The following is a 25,292-nucleotide window of genomic DNA, read 5'->3' on the forward strand; positions in this document are numbered from 1 at the left end:
CATATTTATCTTCTCTTCATATGTATCTTATCTTTTTAAGGCATATAAGCAATGCTTAATATAAATTTTCTTTTAGGTTTTTTAACTTAATATAATAATAAACTAAGAAACAAACAAACTTCTTAAAATCTATTACCAGCATTAAATTTTTAATGATATTTCCCTGAGGCATACACTTAATATTTTATAATTTACCATAATTTCATGATAATTACATTACATTAACTTTAATATGCAAACATACAAATTTACTTTTTAATAATTAAACACATACGATTACAAATATATTTGCGCTTTACTTCAAATTTTATATGTACATGTGTGTGTAAGTGTATACCCTCATAAAATTTTTCATTATGCCAAAAACTAAATAAACTTCTCTATTAATGTTTGTCAAAACTTTTCCTTTTTTTTAATCTGTAGTTAAGCTTTATTACAATTTAAATAGTTTTTTTATGAGTGTTTTAATGGTTATACAGTTTATTTTCTCATTTTTCGTTTTTGCTGTAACAGGAGTTGTTTCATGTCATTGTTAAAGGAATTCTCTTTCTTTGTTAATTTTTAATCATACCCGTGAAACTTCTTAGTGGGTGTTGATAAAATTAAAAAGCAACACAATAAAAATTTTGTATAATAGTTAAGATATGAAAATTAATTGTTTCTTTGCTATTGTTAAATAATGATAAGGAGGAAAGTGAAATTAACAAAAGATTTTAAAATAGAATGCTATGAAAAACATATTACAAAAAAGTTACAAAATCGTTAAAGTGTATAGTTTTTGAAACAAAGAAAGCTTTTCTTTTCATTAAAAATATACAAAAAATATAGATAACAAAAGTTTGGTAAATAATGTTAAAGTAGTAATAATATTAAATTTAAACTGTATTTCTTTTAAATTTTAAAGAATTTTTACCACTATAGTCTAATCTATGGTCTAGTCTATAGTTTAGTCTATAGTTTAGTCTATAGTTAAGTCTATAGTTTAGTATATAGTCTAATCTTTAGTCGTATCTATAGTCTAGTCTATGGTCTAGTCTATAGTCTAGTCTCTAGTCAAGTCTACTCTATAGTCTAGTCTGTGGTATAGTCTATAGTCTAGTCTATAGTTTAGTCTATAGTCTAGTCTATAGTTTAGTCTATAGTCTAGTCTATAGTCTAGTCTATAGTCTAGTCTATAGTCTAGTCTATAGTCTAGTCTATAGTCTAGTCTCTAGTCAAGTCTACTCTATAGTCTAGTCTGTAGTATAGTCTATAGTCTAGTCTATAGTTTAGTCTATAGTCTAGTCTATAGTCTAGTCTATAGTCTAGTCTATAGTCTTATCTATAGTCTAGTCTATAGTCTAGTCTATTGTCTTATCTATAGTCTAGTCTATAGTCTAGTCTATAGTCTAGTCTATAGTCTAGTCTATAGTCTAGTCTATAGTCTAGTCTATAGTCTAGTCTATAGTCTAGTCTATAGTCTAGTCTATAGTCTAGTCTATAGTCTAGTCTATAGTCTAGTCTATAGTCTAGTCTATAGTCTAGTCTATAGTCTAGTCTATAGTCTAGTCTATAGTCTAGTCTATAGTCTAGTCTATAGTCTAGTCTATAGTCTAGTCTATAGTCTAGTCTATAGTCTAGTCTATAGTCTAGTCTATAGTCTAGTCTATAGTCTAGTCTATAGTCTAGTCTATAGTCTAGTCTATAGTCTAGTCTATAGTTAGTCTATAGTCTAGTCTATAGTCTAGTCTATAGTCTAGTCTATAGTCTAGTCTATAGTCTAGTCTATAGTCTAGTCTATAGTCTAGTCTATAGTCTAGTCTATAGTCTAGTCTATAGTCTAGTCTATAGTCTAGTCTATAGTCTAGTCTATAGTCTAGTCTATAGTCTAGTCTATAGTCTAGTCTATAGTCTAGTCTATAGTTAGTCTATAGTCTAGTCTATAGTCTAGTCTATAGTCTAGTCTATAGTCTAGTCTATAGTCTAGTCTATAGTCTAGTCTATAGTCTAGTCTATAGTCTAGTCTATAGTCTAGTCTATAGTCTAGTCTATAGTCTAGTCTATAGTCTAGTCTATAGTCTAGTCTATAGTCTAGTCTATAGTCTAGTCTATAGTCTAGTCTATAGTCTAGTCTATAGTCTAGTCTATAGTCTAGTCTATAGTCTAGTCTATAGTCTAGTCTATAGTCTAGTCTATAGTCTAGTCTATAGTCTAGTCTATAGTCTAGTCTATAGTCTAGTCTATAGTCTAGTCTATAGTCTAGTCTATAGTCTAGTCTATAGTCTATAGTCTAGTCTATAGTCTAGTCTATAGTCTAGTCTATAGTCTAGTCTATAGTCTAGTCTATAGTCTAGTCTATAGTCTAGTCTATAGTCTAGTCTATAGTCTAGTCTATAGCCTAGTCTATAGTCTAGTCTATAGTCTAGCCTATAGTCTACTCTATAGTCTACTCTATAGTCTACTCTATAGTCTAGTCTATAGTCTACTCTATAGGCTACTCTATAGTCTAGTCTATAGTCTATTCTATTGTCTAGTATATAGTCTAGTCTATAGTCTAGTCTATAGTCTAGTCTACAGTCTAGTCTATAGTCTAGTCTATAGTTTAGTCTATAGCCTAGTCTATAACTTAAAATCCTAATTTCATTCATAAATTGTATCTATCCCTAATTTCCAAAAAATATAAGTTGATATATAAACTAACTTAAAAAATTGTATAACAATGGAGCTGCTTGTTGTTGTTTTCATTGTGTTATATATATGGACAATAATTTGTATTTTTTCAAAATATTTTCGTCGGCTGTCGCCATGAAAATTATAGTGAGGAAATTGATGAATGACAAATTTATATATATGCATATCCTTTTCACGACAAACTAAAATTATCGTTTCCCTTATGCAGCTGTTTTGTTCTTTTCCCATTCCAATATAAATCACCTTTGCACCTGTTTCTTGATCTTTTGTTAAATTTATTATACAACAAATTACATATAGTACGTTTCTTCTTGAAGTTATAAATGTTATTTTGTTATTTCCCATATTATATGGTCACATCCCCAATGGTCATTAATAAAGAAAAAAAACTTATTTTGCTTCTTTAATTTCAGTTTAGTTAAGTCTTGGGTTTTCTGCTCCTTAGAGTCTTTACAGCACAAAAACATTTTTATTATTGTGACTTTTCTTAAGTTAATGAGACAACAATATACTTTGGTCATATAAATGTTTGACACATACTTGTAAAGTATTTTATTTTTTTTTTATATTTTTATATTATTAAAACTTTTAGTCATAAACTTTTGTAACTTGGCTACTTTTATAATTTGATGAATTCGAAAGAATTGTACACTGTTAAAGAGTGGGTATAAAAATACACGGAGAAAAAAATGTTTAATTCAAAGTGACAGATTTATTTATACAAAATTATTGACATTTTTTTATATTTTTTTAAATTTTTTTAAATTCTTAATTGGTTTAATTCAATGTCTTTTTTATTTTAGTTTAAATTCTGTTCATTGTATTTTCCAAACGGAATAACAAACTGGTATATAACCTTCTCACGATATGTTAAAAACATACCGATATTATAATGACTCTCCATTACTAATAAGTATTTTCTCCAAGTGTAACAACTCAAGTTTATAAATTCATAAACTTGTATATCCTATTTGCTTTTATCTTTCACACTTACTCTCGCTCTCTCTCTTTCAGTATTCAATCTTTCCCCTTACAATGATGATAATAAAGTGTATATTAACAAAATCTTTTATTAAACACATACAAAAGATAACATATTCTTTCAGACACAAACATATGAACAAGAACGTTCATACAAGGATACTTACAAGATACATGTGTATAAATACAGATACATGAAATCACAAACTTGTACCAAATTTCGATAAAACGGCTCACTTAAGAATATGTCATATAAAATTACTTAAAACAAGATGTCTAGAAAAATTTTACAACTTTAAGTGTAAAAGTCTCTGCTTAAATTAAGATCTTATATCTTGAATATCCTGCAAAAATTTGATGGTAACATCAAATGGAAATATGTTAGAATATTTACTGAAATACCAAATTGTTGTGGAATTTATTGTAGTACGAATGAAATGTTTAATGTTTTTGCTATTACTCATTTATAGGAAATGAAGGGGCAGGAGCAATAGCTAAAGTGTAAGTGAAACTAATGAAGCAAAAAAAGATTTATATTGTAAACCATCTGACCAGAGAAAGTGACTATTTTGAGTTGTAGCATTAACCATATTGTGGAAATCTCTCTTCCTCTGATAAATGTCATCAATTACATGTTTTTCATGTACGTAGATATAAAGTGTCAATATTGACATTTTTACTCAAATATTGTATTGTGCACTAGTGTGCGTGTGTGGCCATTTTACGAACTTAAAATGCGTGTTATTAACAATACCTTTCTACTCGTGGTTAAGGGTTCTTTGAGGTTTTTCATCTTACAATATCTCATCAATAAATACATACATACAATATAAACATATACATACATACACATGTATGTACATTTAACTTGATTTTGTACAAATTTATTTATGTTCTAGATTGTACCTGTGTATAACTTTATTTCTATTTCTATTATATTTGATCATGTGGTCTTTGCTGTGAACTAAAAATAATCTTTTATTGACATCACAATCAATATATTTCTTTCTTTTTTGAGAAAGGTAACATATAAAACAACATGACAAATAAAGTCTATATTTTCTGCCTGTTTGTGTTGTTTTTTTGTTTTTGTATTAAGTCTAACTGACATTTAACAGATATTCAATATATATATGTATGTATTTACAAGAGAATATGAGTAAAATGTAAAAAATATTAAGTTTTTCATTGTGCATAGACATTAAAAACATATATTTCTATTAAGTTTCACTATATGTAAACATTGATATTTCATCAGTAGCGCATTTTTAACTCAGTGATGAGCGATAACAAACAAACTGCACAAATAAAAAATATTTGTGCAAAATTTCAGCTCTTTCCACTTGGACTCTATTGCGATTTAAACAAACACACAGATGGACAGACAGACAGACAGACAGACAGACAGACAGACAGACAGATGGATAGACAGACGGACAGACAGACGGAAAGCCAGATGGACAGACGGACATGGCTAGGTCGTCCAAAAATTTAATAAGATCCCACAATATATACACTTTTAATGGTCTTAGTACTTTTGTGGGTTTATGACCAATATTTCGATGTGTTACAAACGGAATGATAAAATGAATATACCCCATCTTACTTACTTATATCGAATTTCAGCGCTAGACTAGTATTTTTAAGCCAGTAATGGGAGGTTAAAGCCTTTTTTTGCAGGGGACCATATATGAGGGGTAGGGTCAATTATGGACCGATCCTCATAAAGTTTGGTTGAGAGAATTTGGCTCATATAAAACTTATTTATGTCGAATTTCATCGCTATACTCGCATTTTTAAAACAGTTATGACTGTTAAAGCTGTTTTTCGGGGGCTATGCGAAAACGTGGACCGATATTGCCCATTTACTGTGGAATATTTCAACTCTCTAGCTCTCTCCGTTCGGACTCTATCGTGCTTTCAACAGACAGACAGACAGTCAGGCAGAGGTGGCTAGATCGTCTTTGAATTTAATAAGGACCCAGAATGTATACTTTTGTAGGTCTATGATCAACATTTCGATGTGTTACAAACGGAATGACAAAGTCAATATACCCCCTATCTTTTTTGAATTGGGTATAAAAAAGAACCTTTTTAAAAACTAAAGGAAATCATTTTTTAAAAATTAAAAATATTTAAGAATTTGTAAAAAAATGCAAATATTTTTAAATAAGGGTCTTATATCCAATTTTATTACTTTAAAACGAAATAACAGCAAATGTTAAGTTTTCAACACAAAATCGATTTTTTAGCAACGACTTTAATACATTTCCCCACTCTTATTCTCTCACAGACTTAATCCCTAAGTTATAAATTTTATTCTCCATAAATCCGTCTTTATTGTTAAAAGGAAACATTTTTATAATAAAATTTTTAATTATTTCATCATTTGACCATTATCCAAGATTTTGCACAAGGATTAAGTTTTCCATTGTTTATAAGTGTGTGTGTGTGTGAGTGTTTTTAATTCAAGTTCTTATATTTAAACTTGAATTTAAAAATATCGATACACTTTTTATACAAATACATACTCCAACTTAAACATTACCACCCTGTAACTATTTTTAAGCTTCTTACTTCTGTTTTCTTTTGTTTTTTATGTTTCTTGCTTTTGTTGTATATACTTGCTTGTCAAATGTCAATCACATTTAGATACAGATACAAACACAAGAAGTATAACAATGTAACAGTACATTGTTTATACAGGAAAATATATGAATGTAGTATATACATACATTATAATGTATGGAAGGATATTCACATATACATGTATATGTACGTAAGTATGTGCATATGTATGTATATAAATACTTGAAGGATTTTTAATGTAATAACATTGATTTACAGTTTCCATAGAAAAAAGAAACGAAAAATGAAAAGAAATTTTATGTGTGTGTTAGTGTGTTAGTGCATGGAAAATTTTTATCCTGATATACCACTCATGATGTTCAACCAATTTTGAAAATATTATTGAAGTACATGCTCAATCTTCAAAATGTAACACTATGCAGGCAATAACATGTTGATGAATTCCTTGTTGTTTTCTAAAAACAAATTTTATAAAAACTTATAAATACACAAGTAGTTTGTAGATATAATTCTTGGCAAACTGGTACCCACACAAACTAAGATATGACATACCAGGATATTTCAAACAGGATGTTGAGTTGTTATTAATTTACAATTTTCTACAAACTGTTTATGATTTGTTTTTTTTTTTTTTATTTATACACTTCTAATCCTATCATCTCTACCACTTTACTGTGATCTTTTAGATTATTTTTTTAAGTTTTTGTTTTATTCAATTTATGGTTTTTTATTTGAAATTGTGGTAAAAAGGCCTCAAACTTTTCTATGATTTAATCAATATAAAAGTGAATTTTATTTCAAGTAAATAAGATTGAAATTTTAAGTATTTTATAAAACATCTTAAGACATAATTACATTATTTTAAATATTTAATTTGCAAAACTAAATAAGAGAATTCTTATAATTTTTTAAAATGGTATTTATGGAAATTAAATTAATAACATTGAATACATTTTTTTTTTGAGAAATTGTATTGCCACACACATTGTAGCCATAAACCAATTAAAGAGGTTACATTGTTATACCTTATATCATTATTATTACTGCCGACATTTTATTCTTTTACCCTACATCACTATAGTGGGGAGAGTATGTGCTGATGTTTGTAACACCCAAAAATATTGGTCCTATACTCTTCTTAAAGCATACCAATCGGCTCAGAATCACATTCTGAGTCGATTTACCTATGTCCGTCCATCCGACTGTGTGTCCATGCAAACCTTGTGCACACTTTATAGACTTCTCTACAAAATTCTTTGTTGCACTTAATTAATTTCTTATTTCAAAAAATGTCTACCAAATTATTTCAAATTGTTTCTTTCTTTATTTTCAGTAATTAAAAACAAATCATTTGGCACAAATGTTTATCTTAATTTAAAGTTCACGTAAGTACATTTTTCACTTAATTTTTAAATTATCAAGTTTTTAAATCTTTATCTAAAAACTGACTTCATGTTACTATCTAAGGATTGTTTTCTTATTATAGCACTTAAAATATCTCAAACTTTTTAAAATGTTTACTTAAGACACACCTGTTACTTTTAGTTTTACGTAGATACACATACATAACTATCTATATACATACTTATTTAAAAGGAAAAAGTCGTTAAGGTTTGGCATTATAAAAGATAGAAATAAAGAAACGATAAAGTAATATACAAAATTTTAAATAATATACATAAGTAAAATAGTGTTGAAAAGGGAAATGATAAATTTTAGAAGAATAGAACATTTTTCATGAAATTTAGTATAACGATTTAAGGCCCAAATAGACTACACAAGCGGCTCTTCAAACATACTTTTTTCATTCGCACCGATTTTTCACGTTTTTGTGGACTTTCAAAGATACAGATGTCAATTTTTCTTAGAAATGTAAATTTTTTGAAAAATTTGTTATTATTGAATATAAACCATACAAATGGTTTGACAAAAATTCAATATGTTTGTGTAAAAATCAAAATTTTTTAATTTTTGTACAAACAAACAGCAAGCATTTGAACAAACAGGAAACACCCTCATACACTACACAACAGGCTTGCACAAACGTAAAATATTGGTATGTTTGTCAAGCCGCTTGTGTAGTCTATTTGGGTTTTTACTCATTTGTTATAAACATATTGATATTATAAAAGCCAATATAGTTTTTAAAGCAGTAGCATTTAGACAAGTTTTTGAAAGATGCGTTCCATCGGAACCGATTTTTACTATACTTCTCAGCATGAGTATTTAAAACTAACTATTGGTTACTATTGATGCTTAATTAACAAATTCGAGTGGTCAGTCCGAAAAAAATGAAACGAGTTTAAAGAAAGCGTTTAAAATTATAACCGCCAAATGAACACCAAAGTGTTTATGATTTTTTAATAACATCCGTTTTCAAAGTATGTAGGGATAGTTCTCAAATCAACAACAAAAATATACAAAATATACAACTTTATCTAAAAAAGTAAAACCGAGAACCAAGATGTCTAGATCCAAAGCTAGAAACACATACATTCGTTGTTAATTAAAGAACAACTATTCATAATATATTACTGCGGAAAACTAAAATCCTTTTAAATGAAATAAAATTTACCATTTCACCACTTTTAGTTAAATTTCATTGCCAAATGTGACCACAAAAAAAAAAACGAATTCCTAGAAAATGTTATAAATAAAATGAAAATGCAATTATATTCATAAATATGTTATTGTAAGTAAATAAATACTTTATGAAATGAATGTAAAAAATACACTAGATGACAAAAAATGATGGCAAATATAACTTCAGGATATAAAATCGGATCAAAAACTTATTTTGAACATAATCATTTCCTTTAAAAAAATTAATTTTGAAGGAGAAAGATATGTGACCACAAACTAAAACACTTTTCCTAAAGCTTTCAATTATCGAAGTATTTGGATTTTCGATTTTTAAACAAATTTTCTTTTTGTTTTAACGAAAATCTTTAAACCAATGAAATTTTTACGAAATGTATAACCTACCTGCCCTCCGGACCTACATTTATTTTCCGAATTATTCCTATCCGTTATGATTTCGTAAATTTGTTGCACAGTGTTAGCAAACAAATTTACAAGGTTTTTATATTTCCGAGTACTTTTTTCTATATTAATAGAGGAACATGTTTACTTGGAATCAAATAATAAAATTCATTTAAAAATTTTGTAGGTTATTGTTGGTATTTGTGCAGTTTTGTTACAGTTTAATGCGCATATAAAGTTGAGAACAAAAAATAATTTTATAAATAAAATACAATTTATTTTTAAGCTTAATTTATATAACAAAATTGGAACAACTTTTTTGTTAGAAAAAAATTTTAAAAAAATCATATTTGATTTATATAAAAACTAAAGGGGTTTATTTTTGAATGCAAGAAATGATTCTAAGCTGAACCTAAAATCATGAAATTTTTACAGTAGATGTATTTTTGCTTATGTAGATCCACTAAGGTGGGATTTTTGTAAATTTGTACATTTGGGGGTAAAAAAGGGAAAAAAACGTGTAAAACAGGTTTTCTTAATTATCTAATATTAGTGATGCAAGAAAAATTTTAAATGCACCCGTATCTACTCTTAAAATAAGCAGATGGGTGTCTGGTACTTTTTTGAAATTCGTACTTTTAAGAGGTGAAAATGTGTAACAAAGGTGATTTTGGTACCTTTTTTGGCCCTTTATAACTTGTTAACTAATAAACAAAATAACATTTTTGTAAATATTTTGAATATATATCTCCCAAAATTAGGAGAAACCTATTTCGTACTTTTTTAAAATTCAGTCCTTTTTGGGTGTAAAAGAGAGAAAACTGTATTTTTGGTACTTTTTTTAACACATTAAGAAATTTTTTTCGAAGTATTACGGACTAACTCTGTAATATTTATTGAAAGATAATTTTTGCTATTTCACTGGGGAAAAAAGTACCAAAAAAGGGAAAACGGGAAATTTAATTTTATTCAAACTCATTGAACCATTTTTTATAAAATTTGAAAAAGTAGTTTATTTACTCACACAAAATAAGCTATTGGTATATTATTTTTGAATTCGAGTACTAAGGCCTATATAGGATCAAATTCGAGTAAATTGTTTGGTACTTTTTGAAAGCACAATTTTTCTGGAACAAATGAATGTAGATTTAAATCGTTTGAGTTTTATCTGTGATATATAGATTTAAATACGGATCATTTTATAAACTTAATTCTCATTGTACTCTTTTTATTAGTACTTTCCACTAAGGTAGAATTTATTCCACTTTTGGTACTTTTTCTTTCTTCAAGTGATACTCTGATCATGATTTTTTAACATACACGGTCCTAATTGAATAAGATTCTTTAAGAGAGAACCTTTTAGAACTTTTTATCTCATAAATGGTACTTTTTGAATTTTTTAAAATATTCAACCATGGAACATAAATTTTAACATTGAGAGAGATTTTTCTACTTTTTCGTTTTTAAGATGGTACTTTTTGATATTTTTTTACGATATTAAACATAGAAATATAAAACCCCCTATTCGGGGGTTCAGTTGTATTGGGGCTAGGTGAAATAATGGACTGATATTAACCATTTTCAATAGGCTTCGTCCCTGGGACAATAGAAGATCATGTGCCTAATTTCATTGAATTATCTTCAAAATTGCCTTTAGTTTGATTAAAAGGTTTACGTGGACGGACGGACGGATGGACAGACGGACGGACAGACGGACGGACATAGCTAAATCGACTCAGAAAATGATTCTAAGCACAAAATCTATCCATGGTAGAGTGATCGAAATTTGGATATAATATTATATTTTCCGCACTTTTCAGTTATCTAATGAAATATTGTAATATAAACTTATCAGACAATTATTTGAAAACAATATAATCGAGTTATGACTGGGTTACACTTTTAACTATACATATTATTCGAATTAATTCAATCGAATATAAAATCCTTTTTTCATGCCTTTTACTTTTAATATTTCCCAATTAAGTCGTATTTTAAATTAAACATTTGAAAAAGCATCATTTGTAAAACATCTATGTATATATGTATGTATGTATGAATGGCAATAATCCCATAAAAGTACAAGCACGTTTATGTATATATATAAAAAAAAGAAAATCCGTAAATTTTGTTTAAACAAACAGAAAAATATTAAAAATAATACTTTAAAGCAACAGTTCATATTTAAAATTTAAATAAAAAAAACTGTAGACTCATCATCATCATCATGATCTTTAAATACTAACGCAAACGTTTATTCATTAATTTTCAATTTGTTATGGTTGCTTTAAGCATTCTTTCATATTATGGTTGGATGCTTTGCTAATATAAAGGATGTTTCAGAAGTTTTGAGCCTCTAAGAGGATTTAAAAATAAAATGCCATTTAGTAAAAAAAAGAGGAATATTAAAATGTAATATAAGCAATCGTACATTTATTTCAAATCTATTATATGATATCTTACTATTATATTGATCATTTCTTTGGTAATGATCTTGTGTAATGTTAATTTTTCAAGTTCAGTAATTAACCAACAATCCCCTTATTATTCAAGTACTTGTAACATTGTACATCTACAACATAGATTAAATGACATTCAAGTTTATATCATTGTTATTAGTTTTTTTTCTTACATATTCAGTGTGTTGTGCATTTTTTTAAACCCTTGTTATTTTTCTTGGTAATTTCGAAAAAAATCTCCACATGGGAAATGATAAAAGATAAAGTTACAGCCACCACTACCACTGATGGTAAAACATGAAGTTTTTTCTTGCAAAAAACATTGGATTTATTCCACATGGTTGATTGTATAAAATACATATGTACATACATAGATGTAGTCATTCTCATAGTATTTAGTACTAGTTACTTGTTAGTTAGTTATTAATTGGAAGAAAAATTGTTTGCATTAAAAATAGGCTTTGACGTAAAGGAAACAAATATTCAAGGTCAAATATTTTAATTAAAAATTGAAGCGATTGAAAAATGGTCATACAAACAAATTTAAAATACAGGATTTTGGTTAGGATCATACTATACATGTCAATTTTTAAAAATTAATATTTTCAAGCTCTTGCAATAATTTGCTATTGAAATCAAATTTTCACACATAACAAATAAGAGTGCTATATTCGTCTGGTGCCGAATCTTATATACCCTTCACCATAATGTATTTAAAAAATATAACTTTTTAATATTTTAAATTTAAAAAACTTTTTTTATTTTCTGGACGGCTAAATTTGAAAAAAGTGGAATCTCTGAGACCAACTTATACTTTTTTTTAAAGGATTGACCCGAATCTGAAGAGGACTTCGTATGGGCGGTAAGGTCAAATGAGGCCTGATCATTACAAAAATCAGCAGTATTATTAATACTTATATGAAATAAAGTTTTGCCGATTTTTGAAGAGATACAAAACAAGTTAACATATTTATGAGCTCAAAAGTCCTATCCGGGGGGTATGGTTGTATGGGGGCTAGGCGAAATAATGGACCAATTTTGATAATTTTCAATAGGCTTCGTCCCTGGGTCAAAAGAAAAATATATGTGCCAAATTTCATGAAATAATCTTGAAAATGGCGACCAGTAGCGTGCGCACTAGGTTTACATGGCCACATAGACGGACAGGTCTGACAGGTCTAATATTTTTGGGCGTCACAAACATCAGCACAAATGTATAAAATCCCTGCAGTTCGACAAATAGTCAATGCATCCGAAAAAGACAGTGATTTCCACTTGGTTGGCTCTAATTCGTCTTTCGTCACAGATGTACTCTTTCTAAAGTGAAGGGTGAAGATAATCGTCACTTTAGTGTCCCCTTTATAAGCGAGAGAGGGGACACTTAAAAAGCACTTGTCTGCCTCTTTGTAGCCTATGGGGTGACGTTTGACTTCCTCGTAGGACAGCACATGTTAAAATAGCTAGTCACCTGGACAGTCGGTGGCTAGGTGTTAACCTATGTGGGAGTCCGTACTGCTGGGATCCTCCCCACTATAGTGGTGTTGGGTATAAAAACAACAAAATCTTCTTATATATGTTGTTGTTATTTTCAGTTGTTAACTTCTGCTGTATAAAAACTAGTCGTAATTCTGGTATGAGTTGGAGAACAACTCTCACGTCATAGGCATTATATTTTAAGGATGGAGGCTTATGTTCGTGGTCTGGCCTTCGACTGAATTGCGTATCTCTCGCACTTGTGTGATGCATTGCTTTGTATTAAGTGCAGTTATACAGGTCATGACTGATAGAATACTTAAAACGTTTATACCCTGGTGGAGCCCATTTAATACTCGAAACATTTATATTCTGGTATCTACTATGTTATGCCCGAACCATTCGCTGCTGGTGCGTATGTGGTGTAATATATTCAGACTGATGCTTAGAATTTATTCGATTTAGAGGATTTCGTTTAAACCAACGTCGGATACAGGTTAAAATTCCTCAACTATGTTATGCCCGGACCTGGTGCGTATGTGGTATAATATAGTCTGACTGATGCTTAGAATCTTCGCATGTCCGTATGTTCTTTATAGCCAACAGCCAGGCACGGTAAGCCTCTGTGGACTGCTGCCATTATATGAAGGTCAATGCTTTACTGTGGTGCTGTAACAACATTATAGTCGAATGAATATGAATATTAAAATATAATCGCCTTTCTAAAAAGATAGCTATGTATTTATAAAATTAAAACTGTTTAATACATTTTTCATCGCCACTGTACAAGCCAAGGGAAAACATGAGTTTTAAATATAAAATACATGCAAATAGTGTTTTAATTGAGTGGTATTTAACAACTATTTAAAATATTTATCAACAAATTTAATTGTGATATGAACTGGTATTAAAAATAATCATACATACACATTTACACACACTTTGAACTTTATTCCCTCAGAAATTTATACAAATATTTTCCATTAAACAGTAATTAAACTTTATAATAAATATATAAATGAAAATATTTTTTCGTTTTCTTTTTGTAATTATTGGCACTGTTTGTAAAAAAGTTATATTAATTTTTATTTTAAATTAAATTTTTTTACTATAATTTATAACTTTGCGAACGAGTTGTATAAATAATAATATTAAAGGAAAAATACAACTAAAGAGAGGCATAAAAATCAACATTTTATAGACAATATGTGAACATAATGAGCGTAATGAAATATTTTATACTTACTCGTTCCGTTTGAAAAGAACTTAATTAATATGTTAAATAGACATGTCAAGAACAATGTTATTAAATTCCCTCAAGTGCTATTGATGTATCCTATATGAATGTATATACAAATGTACATTGTAAAAAAAATTCTGGAATTTCTGTTTCACTTAAAGAAATCTTGTAAAATGTTCAGCAGACATTTTAATAGGAACTATTGAAATATTTTCTGGAAAATAAAAGTTAACTCTTTTAAAGTAAAGTAAAAGATTCTAAATAATGTTGTTAATTTCTTAACATATACTCTGATTTTTTTCAGTGTATATTTATATACACTTTTTATACATACATATATGTATAGTCTATTAACAAATATACATAATATTTTAAATACATAGTTTATATTTGTGTAACAGTATTAAATTCATTGTAAGTCCACTATTAATTTTAAGCTTAATCCGGTAAGTTCAATGTTAAATATAATGTCATTTAAATGAATATTGTTGCAATTTAATTGAAGTAACAGTAATTTAAATTTAACTTAATTTAAAAATTTTAAATTATATTTGATTTAATTCATATGAAATTTGTTTTTAAAGTTACTTATTTTTACAAAATTTAGTAGTAAAAATTCATAGAAATAATAATAAAAAAGTAAACATGATCTTTGACCCTGTTAAAATTTGATAGTAAGCATGAATTTTCTTAATATATTGATTCAATGTTTCAAGTAGAAATAAAAAATTAAAAAATCAAAATGATTTAGAACCTAGAAAAAATATCTAGGGTCGTCCCTAGGCTTAACCCTTGCGCAAGAGAATATTCACACTCCTCTGACGATAGATGATAGATGAATGGGCTTTGAGTGAGACGAAACTCAGGTGGTCAAATATCACCACTTGTAGAATATCGAGACTGCTCTGGCCCACTCTGACAACAGATAGGACTAGGACTCTCTTGTCTCTTAGTAAGAACTTGATTCGGCTTTTAACTGGTATAATTACTGGCCACTGTATGATTCGACATATGTCGCAACGTATGGGCTACTTACGTTATAGCTACTGTAAAAACTGCTTGAACGAAGAAGAAGTGGAATCGGTGCAATACCTTCTATGTTACTGCCCAGCTTTACAAAAGCACAAACTACTATATCTTGTTAGAGCACTTTTCCATGATCTGGACTGTGTCAGAGATGCGTCACTAGTAAACATGATCGGTTTTATTAGAAGCAACGGCTGGTTTTCAAGGAGACCGAACGAACCAAGTAGTCAACGAAATTAGGGAGGGAAACCATTCTCTCAATATCAGGGATTGGCAATTCTAAGGGTATCACAATGTGCCACAAGGTCTCCGAGTGAACTCGCTTGCGAGCAACCCACGTAACCTAACCTAAGCTAGAAGAAATATTCACCAATAATGTTAAAACTATGTGACCAAGATTGAACCGTGAAATATCTCAGTAGTTTATTAAGTCTAGACCCAGAACTGACCAAAGTTGGATATAGTGCAGAGAATTTCGAAGACCTTTACTTCTTTTCGCCTGAATTTGAAACTGCGACTGTATCTATTGAAGGGGAATCCGAGTCGACTTGTATATCTACCTAAAACCCAATGCCCAGCTATTAATGCTATTAATGTAAGTTGCATTGTGCGTTTTGCATCGTATTCTCAGGCTTTTGCAATCAGCGGAATTATAACTGAACTCTCCTTGATATTATGATATTATGATTAATTTATGTACCAGCTCACAGTAGTCTTCATGCTCAGGAACCCAAACTAAGGTGATGTCAGGCAGGCGAATCAGCATTATCATAACATTCTTATATTGTCCGATTAATGGGGATGTGTTAGAAGTACTGCCTGGTTATTTACGAAAATGCGAATATTTCTCCGATATTGAGGTCATGTAGTATCTTACAGGCTTTCATTATTACAAATACTCATTTCAGTCCCAAAAACACTACAATCATTCCGTAGACGATGATTTATACTTTTTCTTCATTCATTGGAGAAACACTAGAACAAACTCCGTATTTAATTCTTGAACCATCTCTATAGATCCTTGTGTTAAATTTGTCTACTATGTTATGTCCGAACCACTCGCTCCTGGTGCGTATGAGAGTGGTGTAATATAGTCAGACTTATGTTCAGAATCTTCGCATGTGCGTTTGTTCTTTATATCCAACAGCCAGGCGCGATAAGCCTCTCTACACTGCTGCCATTATATAACGGTCTATACTTTACTGTGGTCGTCTAGCAACACTAAGGTGGAATGAGTATTTTACGTTTCGATATCAAAATTCAACATGAATAACATTATTATGTAAATTTGCATGGCTACTTCGGAAATTTACTTTATATCTCTGTAGGGTATTATTTAATAGGATTTAGTAGGATTGTGGGCACAACCAAATATAACACTTTAACTTGTTAACTTTTCATACCTCATCTAAACTAGAGTAAGACCTAGTAGGGTCATAAAAGCAAGACAATCTGTTCTTTCAGCTCTCCACGAAATGTAAGCATTTCGATCATAATAAAATCCTGTAGGGCATATGCAAACACTTAAATACATAAATTTAAATAAATATAATGCATGAATAATTTTTTTTGGTTGTTATTAAAACACTGTTCCCGGTATCTCTGTTGCAGTATAAAGGTCTATAGCCACTCTCATTCCCTTAAAGCGTGACATTTTTTTATAATAAAAAAAGAAAATCCCTTTTTGTTAAAAATGTGTTGAAATTATGGTAAATTTATACAAATTGCTCTTATAAAATATTTTCTTTTTGTTTTGTGATTTTTTTCCATTTAGTTGTTTTCAGCTTAAGGCTATTGTATAAATAATGTTTAAAGCAAGTACGAGTTTTTTAAACAAAAAATTGGAATGTTTATTTTTTCACTTTTATACATATAAAGTAAAATTACGCTCTCACTCTTTAATAAGCAGAGAATGGCATAAAAGGCAATGAAAAAAGTGATTTAACTTTTAAAATAAGAGATTGTTTTTTCGCAACGCTTCAGGTTATAAAAATGCTTAATAAAAGGTGGCAACATAAACAATTTCATTAAAATTCTAAGAATTTTAAATATAAAAAGTTTCCATTATGGTATTTAAATTATGAACAATATTATAACAGACCTATTTCTAAGAATTAACAATTTTAAATAGTTTTATTATTTGCATTTTTTGTATTGTTTTCATTGCCTTTAAAAAATTTTTATACTAGACAAAAATTTAATAAAACAATGCCCAACATTATAAAGTGCTTTAATACTTAAGTTAAAAAAAAATAACATAAAGTCAACATAGAAATAATTTACGATTGTAATTTGTTTTGAATTTGTTCCAGGGTTTCTCCTCTCCTATTGCTTACAATGGCTTTATTACTATTGACATTAATATGTATGTAGTATGTAGTATATAGTTGTATATCCTTTATACAATACACCAAGAACCACTTGTTGTTTCAGTATTGGCTGCCTGCCAAAAGAATACACAGATACAGAGAGACTATCATGATGCTGTCGTTGTTGCCAACGTTTATGGACGTTTTTGTTTGCCACAAATCGTCTATCAATAAAAACAAAGTCACGTTGTTTGATTTTGAATAAACAAAGAACGGTGTATACAGCTGTGTGTTATAGATCAATATGTTATGGATGATTGTATATATAGTTTATATACATCGCTGGACAACACTATCATATATGTTTGTATAGAAGGTAAAGCATCGTTGAACTGTGGAAGGTTTTTTATACTCACACATATACATTTCCGTTTTGATCATTTTGTTATGGTTGTTTGCTATCAACTTCAATATAAATGTTTACCCTGACAATATAACTCTTTAAAGTAAAGGATATTTTACGGAAAATGTTGTTTTAAAGTTTACTAAAGTTTGTTAGAGAAGAACTGTTTTGGAAAAATGCAAATCACATAATTTGTTTCGGCTGAGTGAATTTTTAGATTAAGTTCGTTTATAATAAATCATATAATTTATAAAATTGCTATAAAATCCATTTCCAAGGTCACTAAAAACAGAGGATTATCAAAGAATGAGATCAAGGCTGTTGTAATATATACAATTCTATAGTCTAATCTATAATCTAGTCTATAGTCTAGTCTATAGTCTAATCTATAATCTAGTCTATAGTCTAGTCTATAGTCTAGTCTATAGTCTAGTCTATAGTCTAGTCTATAGTCTAGTCTATAGTCTAGTCTATAGTCTAGTCTATAGTCTAGTCTATAATCTAGTCTATAGTCTAGTCTATAGTCTAGTCTATAGTCTAGTCTATAGTCTAGTCTATAGTCTAGTCTATAGTCTAGTCTATAGTCTAGTCTATAGTCTAGTCTATAGTCTAGTCTATAGTCTAGTCTATAGTCTAGTCTATAGTCTAGTCTATAGTCTAGTCTATAGTCTAGTCTATAGTCTAGTCTATAGTCTAGTCTAGTCTAGTCATAGTCTAGTCTATAGTCTAGTCTATAGTCTAGTCTATAGTCTAGTCTATAGTCTAGTCTTATAGTCTAGTCTATAGTCTAGTCTATAGTCTAGTCTATAGTCTAGTCTATAGTCCTAGTCTATAGTCTAGTCTATAGTCTAGTCTATAGTCTAGTCTTAGTCTAGTCTATAGTCTAGTCTATAGTCTAGTCTATAGTCTAGTCTATAGTCTAGTCTATAGTCTAGTCTATAGTCTAGTCCTATAGTCTAGTCTATAGTCTAGTCTATAGTCTAGTCTATAGTCTAGTCTATAGTCTAGTCTATAGTCTAGTCCTATAGTCTAGTCTATAGTCTAGTCTATAGTTAGTCTATAGTCTAGTCTATAGTCTAGTCTATAGTCTAGTCCTATAGTCTAGTCTATAGTCTAGTCTATAGTCTAGTCTATAGTCTAGTCTATAGTCTAGTCTATAGTCTAGTCTATAGTCTAGTCTATAGTCTAGTCTATAGTCTAGTCTATAGTCTAGTCTATAGTCTAGTCTATAGTCTAGTCTATAGTCTAGTCTATAGTCTAGTCTATAGTCTAGTCTATAGTCTAGTCTATAGTCTAGTCTATAGTCTATAGTCTAAGTCTAGTCTATAGTCTAGTCTATAGTCTAGTCTATAGTCTAGTCTATAGTCTAGTCTATAGTCTAGTCTATAGTCTAGTCTATAGTCTAGTCTATAGTCTAGTCTATAGTCTAGTCTATAGTCTAGTCTATTGTCTAGTCTATAATCTAGTCTATAATCTAATCTATAGTCTAGTCTATAGTCTAGTCTATAGTCTAGTCTATAGTCTAGTCTATAGTCTATAGTCTAGTCCATAGTCTAGTCCATAGTCTAGTCTATAGTCTAGTCTATAGTCTAGTCTATAGTCTAGTCTATAGTCTAGTCTATAGTCTAGTCTATAGTCTAGTCTATAGTCTAGTCTATAGTCTAGTCTATAGTCTAGTCTATAGTCTAGTCTATAGTCTAGTCTATAGTCTAGTCTATAGTCTAGTCTATAATCTAGTATATAATCTAGTCTAGACTATAGACTAGTTTATGGGCTATTTTATTCTTTCTGACTGAATTAGCTTTTAATTAAAAAAACTTTTAAAAATTGTTTGTTTCAAGAATTAAAAATACAAAACTTTCATGACCCGTTAACCATTTATTGCTCTTTGTTAACAAACTAAGTTTTTCTCATTATCATATTTAATGACCGAAACCCATTAATAAGAGTATCCCTTTATTTATCATTTTCAATTATCTCCAACAATTTTAAAATTCCCTAATTATCCTCTTTTGTTTTGTTTACTTGAAGTTTTTACACGTAATCCGTTAATGTTTCAAAGTTTCATAACTCAAAGTTTAGTAATTTTGTTGGTTTAGTTAATCGGTGTTTTTTTTTGCTACTTTTTTATATTATTGATCCTTCATAAGCCAAAAGGGTTAAAGTTAAGATACTTGTATTTTTTAGTTTAAGCTTTTTTCCTATTTAATTATGTGTTTATTTTGGGGAGTAAAGAAAAACTTTATGGAATTTGTTATAACTTTTGTTGGTCTTAATTACTTTATTACACATAATAAATAATAATAATAATCTTGATTATGTAACTATATTATACAAGTACTTAAGCTTGCGATTTTATTACCAGGAAATCTTTTGCATTTCAATTAATTCTGCATATTTAATAAAAGTTATTAAAATAATATTTAATTATGGCTTGGGTTTTATCACTGACTAAAATATCATTAAAATAAGCAAAAAGTTTTTATTAATATAGAAAATTATAGAGAACAATTTTTATTAAAAGATTTTTGATTTTATCTAATATTTATGGAAATACTAATAATGTTGACTTATTAAAATAAATTATTATAAATTTAATGGTAAAAAATTTTAAATATATGTATTACAACAAAAAAATAATTTTAAATCCCTATTTATACTAAAATTTTAAAATCTTACAGTAGAAGGTTAAATTGTATTTCAATATTGTTGAAATAGTTTTGGACCACAGATATTTTGATTAATAAATGCATAGGATTTGTTTAATAAACTGAGCACTAAGAAAGTGATTCTGAGTCGATCGGTATATTTTAAGGTGGATGTAGGGCCAAGATTCTTGTGCATTACAAACATCAGCACAAATGCATAATATCATCCCTATTTTAGTGGTGTAGGGTATAATAAAAAAATGGTACTATAAATATCAATATTTTAGTAAAATTCATAGAAACAAATTTTCTATTTTAGATAATTTAGATTTCGATAAGTTCGATAAGCATTCAGCCAAACTTTTAAAGACTTTTATAAATTAAGGACGGAATACGCATTCGATTGTATAGCAAAATCTGTAAGTAGTAAATATAACCTTAAAATCGCAGCATTTTTGCTAGATACTCTTTATATTGAGACTTTGTGTGTTTTTCGCCCACAAACATGTGCTGGAGTATGCGTTTGATATGCTTATTGAAAGCAATGTAAATATTTGATTTTTTATATTAAAACATTAACCCTTAATAGCCTGATTTTTTTGTTTGAGCGGAAAAAAATTAATGTTATAAAACTTACATTTCTAAGCAACTTTTGTTCTACAACTTTGTTCATATGTAGTATTTACCTGTGTTATGTGAAAAATACCTGGTTGGTTCCTAGAGGAACCACCAGGCACCCGGACTTCCAAATTATAAATATTGTAAAACGTACTTTAAAGGCAATAATAAGCAATTTCATTGTTAATGAAGATAATTATACTGGGATATAAATAAAATATATAAAACAGCTCTTTTCTGATGAAAAATATGATTTTATGCGACATTTTCGACATCGAACTTTCGTAAGGGATGTACGCCGACGTTTCGAAGCAATTTCAACCCCAAAATTGTTTGGTCGATCTTTTCCCACTCGAATTTTAACACAAGATTTCATCAAGCAATAACAGACTACTGGCATAGCATTTGTATGCTTCATTTTAAAATAAATCAATCACAAAACATCCCAAAAATATCGATTTATATAATCTGATATATGAACAAATTTGAAGTCTGGGTCCCTTAAAGAACCAACCAGAAATTTAAAAAAATCCGTCTAACTAAAGAAGTCAAATCACTTCAAATACCTATTATTAAAAAAATATTAGGCAACGATCCGTAAAATATTTTTTTCTGTTTAAAATTTTGTCGATTTATAACTAAAACTTTTTGTCAAAAAAACACAATATCACGAAAGAAATTTTTTTTGAGGTAATTGCATTCTTTTGAACCTGGACAAGCCAAATGAAACTTTATTCCAATACCGATCAAAGAAATTAGTGCCGCTTGCAATTAAAAACATTTTAAAAGTCATAACATGAAGTTGGCAAATATTTAAATAACAAAAAATTTAATTTTGATTGGTTGGTTCCTGGCGGTACCACCAGGCTATTAAGGGTTAAGTTGAAATAAACATACATACACACATATAAATAAACATGACGTTTAATAAAGAAGCGATAGACTTTATATGTAGTCATTTTTGATGAACAAATTGTGCCCGTTCTAACATTCTAGGGATTATGAGTTCGATTCCCAACTGAGACTCTGCCCTTGATTTCTAAGACAATGGAATTGTCTGTCCATCCAATATCAACAAAAAATTTGTAAAATTAATTAAAAATAAAATTATGAAAATATGTAAAGTCTAATCATACCCGACTACATATTCTTATTAAATTTTATAACAAAACTAATTTTACTAAGGACATTTTAGACTTTTAAATAATAATTATTCATGTAATAAGATAAAGAAATGCTATGTATAAATATGAACCGATATGGTGGAGATGTTTAAAATAAAACTTATCTCATCGTATTACGATAAAATTGTCAATCAGCTGTTCGACGAAGAGTCAGTGCATACGAAAATATTAGTCATCACCACTAAAGTCTAAACACTTGGTTGGCTCTAATTCGCCTTTCGTCATGAATGTATTCTTTGTAAACAAGAGAAATGAAAAAAGTCTCCACATATATCCCTTTTATATGCAAGAGTGGAGACATTACCGTTCTCATGTAACCTTAACTCAAGAGAAAATATTCGTTGCTGTGTATTGGCTTCTTTGGAAAAACTTTCTGAATGCCTCTCTGAAATATATGGATTCATAAACAATTACATGTTTAAATATCTGTGTAACCGGGGTAACCGGAAGTATTAGATTAAACAGATAGTTCGAGACTGTTGCCCCGAACTATTGGATAAGAAAAACATTTAATGCATGATATTCCTTTAATACTTTTACTTAAATAAAGTGATTTTTTTCAATATGTATAAATATTTCAATATAAATGCTTAGCAATGCTAACGGTCAATACTTAAAAATATACTAAAAGGTCGGAAACAAATGTACGATTTCCTTATAACGTTAAAAACTTAGAGTTTGAACAGTTTAGAGTAAAAACATAAAATGTTGTTTATGAATATTAAACACATAAAAAAGGTTAAAGGGGGATTATATGTATTTTAATATTAACTTAAATATTTCACAAGAAACGAATAACATTTACAGTTGAGGTAAAGCAGTGGCATGAATATTCAAGAAGGAATACATAAAAGTTAAAAGAAATAAATTAATATATACATAGGTATGAGATATTTAGAATGTTATTGGTCACGTCTAGAAGTAGATTCTAGTTTGTATTTGTTAAAATATAAAAATATTGTTTATAAGAAAAATAAAACATTGTAAACTGTCATAAAGTAATACCACGGGTTATTAGACCGCTTTCAAACTAGAAACTTTTTGACATAGGTCGCTAGAACAACGACTACATAACACAGAGACAACAGCGTGCAAGAAAAGAAGTTTAAAAATTTGAAGATGTGGCCGGATATAAAACATATACATACTTGAGAATACTGATGGAGATATAGACATATCGAAAAAAGTTTTTATTTCCTTTTGAAGAAAACTATTTTCGCATATTACTTAAATTTTTTAAAATTGATTTGAATTTTTTAATGATTATAACATAATGTTTTCCTTTTTGGCAAAAGTGCACTTAAAATTCGCATTTATGTTACATATTCATATCAAAATAGTTAAACAAAAAACTTTTAATTGAACACTTTCCCAAAAATGTTTCTGCCAATGCAAGAATAAAACCCCTACAAGAAAAAAGTGTAAAACATGAATGACATCAATAAAACAAACAAGTTTCAATACAAAAAAATAAAATAAAGAGAATAAATGACTTGGAAGCAACCGAAATCAACATCAATATCAACCAACCAATTCTTTTTATTGACAAAAAACTTAAAAAATTTTTTTACGAAATTTTTAAAGTTGTCGGAAACATACACATATGGATGAATAAATCTTCAGTACAGGTATAATGGTATTGGTTTTTGCTTCTCTGCTTGAGAGTGATTACACATATAAAGAGTATTTGTATTTCCTTTTTCTGTTTGCGAACGTATTAACCAGATAAATAAAACCTCAAAAGTTCTTTTTTATTCGATATTGATTAAAAAGATTTTACGGCCTCTTTTGAGGGAGAAAATTTGACAATCTGTTATTCAGGAAAACAACCTTGAACAGTATTTTTCTGGACAGAAGTTTAAATAAATTGCAGAAAATTATTGAAATATTTCTTTTAAAAGAGATTTTAAGAAGATAATGTTGTGTTGCAAGTCAACATATAAATTTAAGTAAATTGATTTAATATTTAATTATCAACTATTTATAAACTTAAACTATAAATTTCTCGTATAATATTCAATTCCCTTAACTCCCCGAAACCATTTTGCCAAAACATTTCCACAGAAACCAGCACAAACTAAATTTAGATTTATAGTCTATTGAAGTTTACAAATTTCAGAAAATAAAGCCCCAAAGTTAATTACCTTAAAAGTTTTCATCAGAAATAGAAAGGATACACAATTGAACTGTCGAAAGCAATAATAGTTTTGATATTTGATTATAATCTTTTACAAAATATATACACTCATACTAATTACAATTGTTTGTAAATTTTAGCTATAATTCATTTGAAAAGGTGAAGCGATATATTACCATATGATTTTTCTAAAAGTTCCAAAAATAAGTTTTAAGAGAATATTTTAGGGAAATAAAAAAACTTTAAGAAAATAATTTAAACCATAAACAAGTACTGTCGGTAATGACCGATTATATGATATTCTACAGCAGCTACTTACAAATGTGTACATATATCAAAAAAATATTATTATACCCTACATCACTATTGTGGTGTGGTCCTACACCCACCTTAAAGTATACCGATCGATTCAGAATCACTTTTTGAGTCGATTAAGACATGTCCGTTCATCCGTCCGGCTGGCTGTCCATGTAAACCTTATGCGCAAGGTACAGGCCGCAATTTTCAAGATAATTTGATGAAATTTGGCCCAAACATGTTTTTTGGTACAGGGACGAAGCCTATTGAAAATGA

The 25,292-nt window shown here is 28.8% G+C and overlaps 1 protein-coding gene across 1 annotated transcript in view; it reads left to right on the forward strand.

The window, feature by feature from the left end:
• Positions 1–25,292, forward strand: part of LOC119600590 — a 75,164-nt gene that overhangs the window by 32,858 nt on the left and 17,014 nt on the right. Inside the window, exon 2 of the mRNA XM_037950918.1 lies at positions 7,574–7,625. The gene's annotated coding sequence lies outside the window, so the exon portion shown is untranslated. The remainder of the gene's footprint in view (positions 1–7,573; positions 7,626–25,292) is intronic.

Source organism: Lucilia sericata, unplaced genomic scaffold (genome assembly GCF_015586225.1).
Source record: "Lucilia sericata isolate MDLA Ls3-8-SP2 unplaced genomic scaffold, ASM1558622v1 Contig000117F_arrow, whole genome shotgun sequence".
In the NCBI taxonomy this organism is placed as follows: domain Eukaryota; kingdom Metazoa; phylum Arthropoda; class Insecta; order Diptera; family Calliphoridae; genus Lucilia; species Lucilia sericata.